The sequence below is a fragment of the Myodes glareolus genome, chromosome 13, assembly GCF_982192425.1.
Source record: "Myodes glareolus chromosome 13, mMyoGla1.1, whole genome shotgun sequence".
In the NCBI taxonomy this organism is placed as follows: domain Eukaryota; kingdom Metazoa; phylum Chordata; class Mammalia; order Rodentia; family Cricetidae; genus Myodes; species Myodes glareolus.
The window spans coordinates 73,005,194-73,013,409 of record NC_142038.1 but is presented as its reverse complement, the minus strand read 5'-3'; positions in this window follow the sequence as shown (position 1 = coordinate 73,013,409).

The following is an 8,216-nucleotide window of genomic DNA, read 5'->3' as shown; positions in this document are numbered from 1 at the left end:
GTTTTTGCATTGTTAGACTTTTTATTTTTTAGTACTGTTTCAGTCGCCCAGACTTGGGGAATCTTTTTGTAAAGCACCAGCAGACCGGCCAACTCTCTCATTTTTGGAATCTTTATTAAAGGCAAGTTGCTGAGACTTTTTTGTTCTTTCCCTGGTTAGAGAAAATGGTTGAAGAAGAATGTCAAAACGTGATTGAACAAAACAGTTCAGTCCTTTACATAACGTTCTATAGTTGGCATAGAAATAACGCTTTTTCTTGGGTTTTGTTTTATTTTTAAAGAAGAAGAATGAGCAAGAGGTAAGAAAATAGGTACTTAAGAATCTGAACAAGAAAGTAGTTTTTAGAGGACACTGAATGTCTTGCTGGCTGGTGGGGACTTTGTTTTCGTTCTGGACACGTGTGATTTCCAACTTCTCACCTGCTTCATTCCAACACAAGAAACTTGTCATTTGCTTCCTCTTCCCTCAGATGAAGCAGGAAGACGTTTTATTTATTTTGTCGCTATTTATTTGATTGGACACGCTTGTCAAGTCATTAAAATTAAGAGATTCACAACACAGTTAATTACACAAATGAGCAGAGTGTAATACATGCTAACGGTCTTAACCCAAATGTTTATAATTCTCCATTCTGTAAAAATAAAATAAAACAACTGAGAGGCTATCCAAAGATATCAAAGCTTTGGGAAAGTTGTGCCCCCCCCCCCTGCAATTTCACCCTTAAACTGATTTGATCATGAAATAAGTAACTGTGGATACAGCATATTTTCATTGTGACGAAGAGCCTATAGTATATATACAATGATTCCTAAAATGAAATTTATTACAGTCAAATAACAACTTCCTATGACTACAAAACATAAAGCATAGCTTTACTTGTAGAATCTGTGAATGAACATTCAGGATTTTGTACAAATCTTCGAGGCATTTGGATTCAGAAAGGAAAAGCTATTCAAATCCCCAGCTTCTGCAGTGCTCCCTTTTCGGAGTGCCATATGTGTCCCTGATAGTCGTGTCAGGTGTGTGTGGGCCCGAGTTCTGAAGGGTACTAGCTAAAGTACTGATGGCATTTAAACCTGGTTTTACCGGAATGTGAAAAGCTGTCAGCATGATGTGAAAGTGCAGCCCGTGCTACTAAAGTTGTTTTCCTGGTGGCTTGATCCGCTCCGCTCTAACTGGAAAGACTCCACTTCGTCTCCTCTGCAGCTGTTCCCTGGCAGGCCAGTGTCAGTATTTCTCTCCTTTTCCTCTATTGAGCAAAAAGAATGAGCTGCGCCTCAGGAGCTGGTGGGTCCAGTCGGGTGGTACTCCATGGTGTTTTAAGCAGGAAGTAAGGGCCACCCATCCAAAGCAAAGCTCTAAACAAAGTTTGTTCCTCTCTAACAGAGATTAATCAACACATCCAAGGAAAATGTCCCTTAACTTAATTTTTTAAAAGTCTTTCATGTCAATAGTAAATGATGGGGGGGGGGAGGCAGGATAAGCTTCCTAAACATAGTTTCTCAAATGTATCCACTTATGCAAAGCCATCATCTCTAAGCAAAAAGGCATCCACTCTGTGCCTATTTGGGTGTCATTGCAGGCTGTGGGGAGATAACACAAAAAGGAACACAGAACAGGTTTTACTACAGGCTAGACAAGTGTTTCCTGAGATCATCCAGGAGACTCAAAGCCTGGACAATGAATCTCAGTTCCTTTCCCCTTTTGAAGGGACAACTGTTACCAAATCTGGCTGAGCGAACTCCCACTGGTTTGAGCACTCCTTACAATCATGCTCTCCATGAATTAATCAATTGTGTGAACTTGTGAGCCCTGGACATTATTAGCACTGTTGCATAGACTCACAATGGTTCTCCATGCTTTCTGTGAGCAGACATCAAACTCAACATCCAGGGCTTGTGATGAAGATAGTGCAGTTGCTAAGCAAGGAACCCTGAGTTGTGTTTGGTTTTGTTTTGCCAGCTTAAAAACATAATTAACACCAAAAATGGCTAAACATGCCTAAGGAGTAAACAGTTTTTCTTTCTTAATAGAATGTCTTTTGAGGGCATTGGACTATTATATATTCAATTATTTACCTTGCAATTTTATCATGTATTATTTCCATTCTTCCAAGTTGAAATTCAGCCACCACAGTCAAGCATCATTTATTCAACAGTTTAACCCTGTCGTTCACCTATTCGTGCCGCCCACCAAGTGATCGATGTCACATGTCGTGAATAAATATGAAAAATGTATAATGTTTAAGTTTAAGATACACTGTTCAGGTAATCTATGTAGAATATAGCATGAAGTTCAAAATGAGGAATGCTCTTCACCAGGGCTCTCTATCAAATACTTAGGCCATCTGCATAATGAAAAATTTCATTTCTGCTTCACTCATCGTTTTAATGTCTCACCTGGTTTTCTATTACATTGACTCCAAAGTGTCTACTTTTAAGATGTTTGGGATTCTTTGGAAATTTTCAAATGGATGAAACACACAGTGCCTGAAACTGAGAATCCTGCTTGAACAAGATTAACTTTTTTCTCAACCATTAATTCCAACAGTAAAGATATTGCTAAAGGACAGGTTAATTTAAAACGAGTTCTGTGTCCATGAAATCTGATCTCAAAGGAATTAATTATAGAAAAACCTATAAAGTGCCAGGTGAAATAAATCTTCGACTTAAAATTAAAAAGTTACAAAGCATAGATCTCTTTGATAAGTTATAAGGAACAGTGTCCATGTTGCTATCTGGCATCTAAACCAGTTATAAAGACATCCATAATTAAAATTTTATAGAAATATTCTTAACCAGTATCTAGTTAACTATACAATATTACACAACATTTCTCAGATTATTTTAGTAACTGATCCAAAATAGATTTTGACAGTTTTCCATTTGTTCAGATCCAGTATGAGTAATTTGGCCGTATTTTTTAAAAGCTTTCTTTTAATGACAAGCATTTAGCAAAGATCTTTAAAAGTCATATCATACACACACGCAGAAGCACACTCACAAGTACACACACACACACACACACAGCTTCCTCTTCAAAAAATTTTTCATAAACTATGTTACATGTGTATTTGTGTATGCATGTATATATGTGCAATCACAATCAAATCATATCAATGGATTATCATTAGAACATCTAAATAGATTTTAAATTACTGTGTGAAAAATGTCAGTGATGTGTACAAAAAGATAGTGTTCTGAGCATGCAGAAACTGCCCGGTTCCCAGTCCCTTCATTACTGGAGACCTTGTTACTTGTACAGGTAATCCCCCATAAGCCACTTGATATTTGTTCTTTACACTCTTAGCCACTCCCTGCCTCTCTTCCTAATCTACAAATGGGGGGGGTGATAACATTGACTAAAATCATGTAAGCACTTCCCGTGAAAGACAGGGACCAAATGCATAAATAAATGAATTTTGCCACTAGGATTTATTCAACTTTCATTTTTACCCACTAAGAAGTGTTTACTTGATAGTGTTTTCCTGTCATAAAATTTGGGTCTTTACATCTTTCACAAATGTATGTTGAGTGTTTCTAAGTACTTTCCTGTTTCTTGGTGGGCTATATCAAAGAAAAGTAATGTTTTACCACGCATAGGATACATTGTTTCATTATGTGACACACTAATGAACTCGGTGGTGTTTTCCTGCACAGAAACAATTAAGGCTAAAGGTTTGGAGTGTCATCTTTGAATCTTGCTGCTTTCAGGTCTTTGTTAATCTGTGCTAATCTAAAGAGCAGAAGGGAAAATTATTCTCTCTGGAGTCTGCAGGTTGTGAAAAGGGTTGCTCTAATAGCATGATCACTGCATTTAACCAAGACTGCTATTTAAAGTCTACCTAAAAGGTGGGGCATCAGCGCAAGCGAATAGATTCCAGCGTATTAGCCAAACCAGATGGTATTCATCGGAGAATCCTAAAAGATTAATCGTGTGGATAAGTGAGCAACTAATAAAAGATCAGCATTCACCTCAAAGAGTCTGTGGAAGGAACAAGGCGTTTGGTAGAAACTGAATCCTCTATTTAAACATTACTAATATTAGTTGTAGAACATACTGACATATGCTAAAAAAATAATTACTGTAATCAGGAATATGACACAGAGAGATAGTGAAATGAGGAAATACTTATCTTTTCTAAAAAGAGCAAATGTTTTTTCCCTTTAAAATGTATTGTGAACAAAATTTGTGTGGATCTAACTAATGGCACCTTTGAATAAATATTCTGAAGTTTAATATTAATCGAATTGATTCCCTGTATTATTTCATAGAATTTATAATTTGTTTTATACCTCCAATTTTTTATATATAAGCATTTTTGCATGAACAAAAAAAGATTTCTGTGATTCACATAGTTAGCCAGATTCTTAAAATGCCAGAATATCTAGTTAACACTACAGGTCACAGAAACAAGAAGGTTAGTACTTGGAATCAGGAGATAAGTAAAAAGAAACGCTATAACATAAATGGTAATTGTAGTTAATAAAGAGAATAAATTTAAACTCAGAAGTTAAAAGCTATGTGCGGCAAAGGAGAAATGTGTCCATGTCTGAAATCAACTATTTTATGCATCAGTTTTTAAACTTGCTCACCACCTTTTCACTGGGGCAGAGTGGCAGCGAATGGACAAGCGATGGATAGTCTACCTTCGCCCCTTACAACGTACCCAAAATGCTCCAGTCTCATTTGGCAAGTTCCAATGATCGCTGAGGATTTCTTATTTAGATTTCTGCATGCACTGACACTTGTGTGCACAACATGTGCACATAATGCCACAGCACATGTGTAGAGGCCAGAGAAAAACTTTTGGGAGTCATTTCTTTTCTACTTTCTTGAGGAGTGCTCTTCTTGTGTCTGCCAAGCTGTGTTCCAGAAGGAGCTGATCCACAAGCTTCAGGGTTCCACTATCTCTGTACACCATCACACAGGAGTCCTGGGATTACAGATGCACACCACAGATACGTTATGGGGAGAGAACTCAGGTCATCAGGCTTGCTAACACTTTCAATCATAGCATTTTGGGGAATAGTGATACTTTTTCATCCATGTTTAGATATTGTGAAGAGTTAAAAAAGAATAGACTGAATGTTTCCCAAGGCCTAGAAACGGGTGTTGTCTTCTGTAAGAATTCACAATTTGCAAAGATCTACAATACAGCCAAGCTACCCATCTGTGACATTTTTCTGAATAGCACCAAGCCTGTTTTTGATGATTCTGGAGGCACTTCATGCATTTTTGGTAAATTTGAATGAATATTTATGAGTGTTCATTATTACTATAATCAAGACATGCAGAGCTGCCAATTAATAGAGAAGTCTGATGAGAGCTGTTATATCCCCTAAGCTTCCACGATGGACCATCCATTCTTGTCTGCCCTCAGTAACCATGTTGCTGTTGTCAATTTTGACAACTTCATTCTTCTAATATAAAATGTCCCAAATCAAAAGTAAATGAATCTTGGTACATAAGTTTCTCTAACCTCTATTTTTTTTCTAACTCATAATAGCAGCTGAGATGCTTTTAAAGCAGCCTGGTGGTTGTAAGTTCCTACATGGTGATTTCCAGATAAATTTACCAGTCAGCAAAACCAGCTCCTGAAGGCAGCAGATAGAAAGGAGAGGCTGCGAAGGTGAGACACCCTTCGTCTTATTGTTGGTGTCTTCATAACACTGATGACGTTTGTTATTCAACTCAGGAACTTTCACAGCCTCGACTCATGATAAGTGATGTCAATATCCTCTCAAAGGAAAATTTCTGAGCAGAAAATTCCTATCTGAGTTCTTAGTCTAAGCTATGCCATCCGTATGTTGTTGTCTGTCCTTAGAATACAAGCAGATAGAAGTCCAGCAAGTAGCTCATTGGGTAAAGGCACTTACTACCAAGCTTTCTGTCTTGAGTTTAATCCCTAGGATCCACCAAATGGAGGGAGAGAGCTGACAGACATAGGTCATCCTCTGGCTTCCACATATGTGCACATATGGATAAAAGTATACATACAAATATAATAAAAACATTAATTAAAATATTCTCCATTTTCTTTCACCAGTAGGATTCCAACTCCATATTTGTTGCTTTCTGCCCATATTATCAAGCTGAGGAAAAACCTAGAAATTTCATGCCACTCATGCAAAATGTACCCATTGCTATTTCATAGTTTTTCTGGCAACGCTGCCTGCTATGAACTGTTTCTTCCCAGTGTGTGCTTACTGTTGTCAGTTTGGGGTGTTCAGAACCCCTTCCATGATCATCATTTTATTGCTGGTTTGCAATTTTCATATCCATTCCTTTTCTGTTCCTTTAAAGGAGTACTGACCTCTCACTGTCCTCCCAAGTGAAGAAGATTAAATGTACATGTTTCCCCACTCTTCTTCCTTTTCTTTCTTTTTTATTAAAATTGCAGCATAAAAATGCCACTCAGAAGGAAGCCTTTGGTTCACCATTCCCAGTTCCCCTTCCCTAGGAGGTGGATGCCTTGCCTTTTAATCATATTGCCCTTCCTTTTCTATAAGGCAATAAAAAAAGTCTCAACAGAGGTTTCCAGTTATGACTTAAGTATAAAAAAGTTGAATTAAAAATGTCTGATGACGTAGAATCCATTCTATAGGGACTTCATGTATTTCCCAAGGTTTTACTTTCTTCCTACCTTCTGCTAGTCTTCCTTAATTTTGTCTTGCATAATTCTTCCTCCCAAACATCCCCTTAGGAATTTAAAGTCTCCCTTCTCCTGGCTCTCATGTTTTTCTTCTTCCCTAGCAGCACACTTCTTTGTTTTCCCCGATGGGGTGTGCCTTAGCCCTCTTCAGTAGCCATCGCAGCTGGAAGCCTCAGTCTACCCCCTCTGATTCATCAACTATCTAGGACCTGAGGCCTCCGTGAGTATCCCTCTCCTTTGATGGATGAATGAACATCCACTTGTGGAAGACTCAGAGTGCCAGGGAGAGATGCTGATGTCATCAGTCTTACAGACTCTGCCTGCTCCTAAGCTGATCAGTTTCCTAATCACATTTCTTAAATCTCCATATCACATATTTGGATGCCAAGTGCCATGTTTTCAGTTCTGAGCACCACCTCCTGAGTATTCCTTATAAACTGTAGATCCCCCTCTGGTGAGTGTGTTAAATGTCTTTGATCTTGCCCCTACTTATGACTGGACTGAGTGTTTTGTCCGCTTTTAATGCACATTGCCTGTCTGACGGTGTAATCTTCTGCAGAGGCTAAAATGGGATGGAATTTGTTGGCCTAAGGAGTTCTCACCCCTCGTAGAGTTCTTCACTCCTAAGAATACTCTCAGTAACCCATTTTAAATATGGGCTCCATTGAGACTGACTTTTCTGGAAGCCTCCCTTTCTTTTCCAGACCCTTTGATTTGCCTTTTCCCTCCCATCTAGCTTCTCACCTTCACCTGCCATGTAACCAAAGCATCCACAGAAGCAGGAGCCCAGTGTGGTGTGATAGGCAGCTGATAGCACAGTACCCAGCGATCCCAGCATCCGTGCCTCTGTGCCATCCTAGATCCTGAATGGGAACTCTTTGTGAGTAATAGCACACAGGAGAAAATGTTGGGATGCTACATGCTACACTGGACTGAGACCATTTGTCTTTCTGAGTCTGTGAAGCTCTTTGGATTTTCCCTTCCCCTTCTCTCCCTCCTTTCTTTCTGAGCCGCATCCTGCTGCCAGCCACTCTAGTGTTTCTCCTTGGCTCCTTTCCGCACTGTGAGCTGCTCTGTCTAGGTATCTTCATTTTGGTACCCTACCAGTACTCCTCAGAAGTCTGAGACTTGGTCCAGTAGCCTGAGCATGCCAGCAGCTATGAGTGTGCTTAGCGACTGCTCCTCTGGCCACCCCGCAGGTATGGAACCTTGGCTCTGAATGAGACCGCTGCCAAATCTGTGGAAGAGACCCACCAGCAGCCAAGCTGCAGTCAGAAGCTTGAACCACTAACTAAGAAACAATAAAAGTGGCTGCTAATTTATGTCTCTTTGTTTGGAGTTAATTTGCTGAACATCATAGATACATGTTATGGACAGAGTTTATACAAAAGACTCGGTATTCTGAGTGAGCAGCAGAAATACTCTCAAGAAGGAGTCAGTTCCGTCCCTAAATAAGTGTTGTCTGATTTAGAGTGCACACTCCTTTAATCCCAGAACTCAGGAGGCAGAGGCAGAAGCAGGTACCTCTTAGGGTTCTGTTTTACATAGTGAAGTCCAAGCC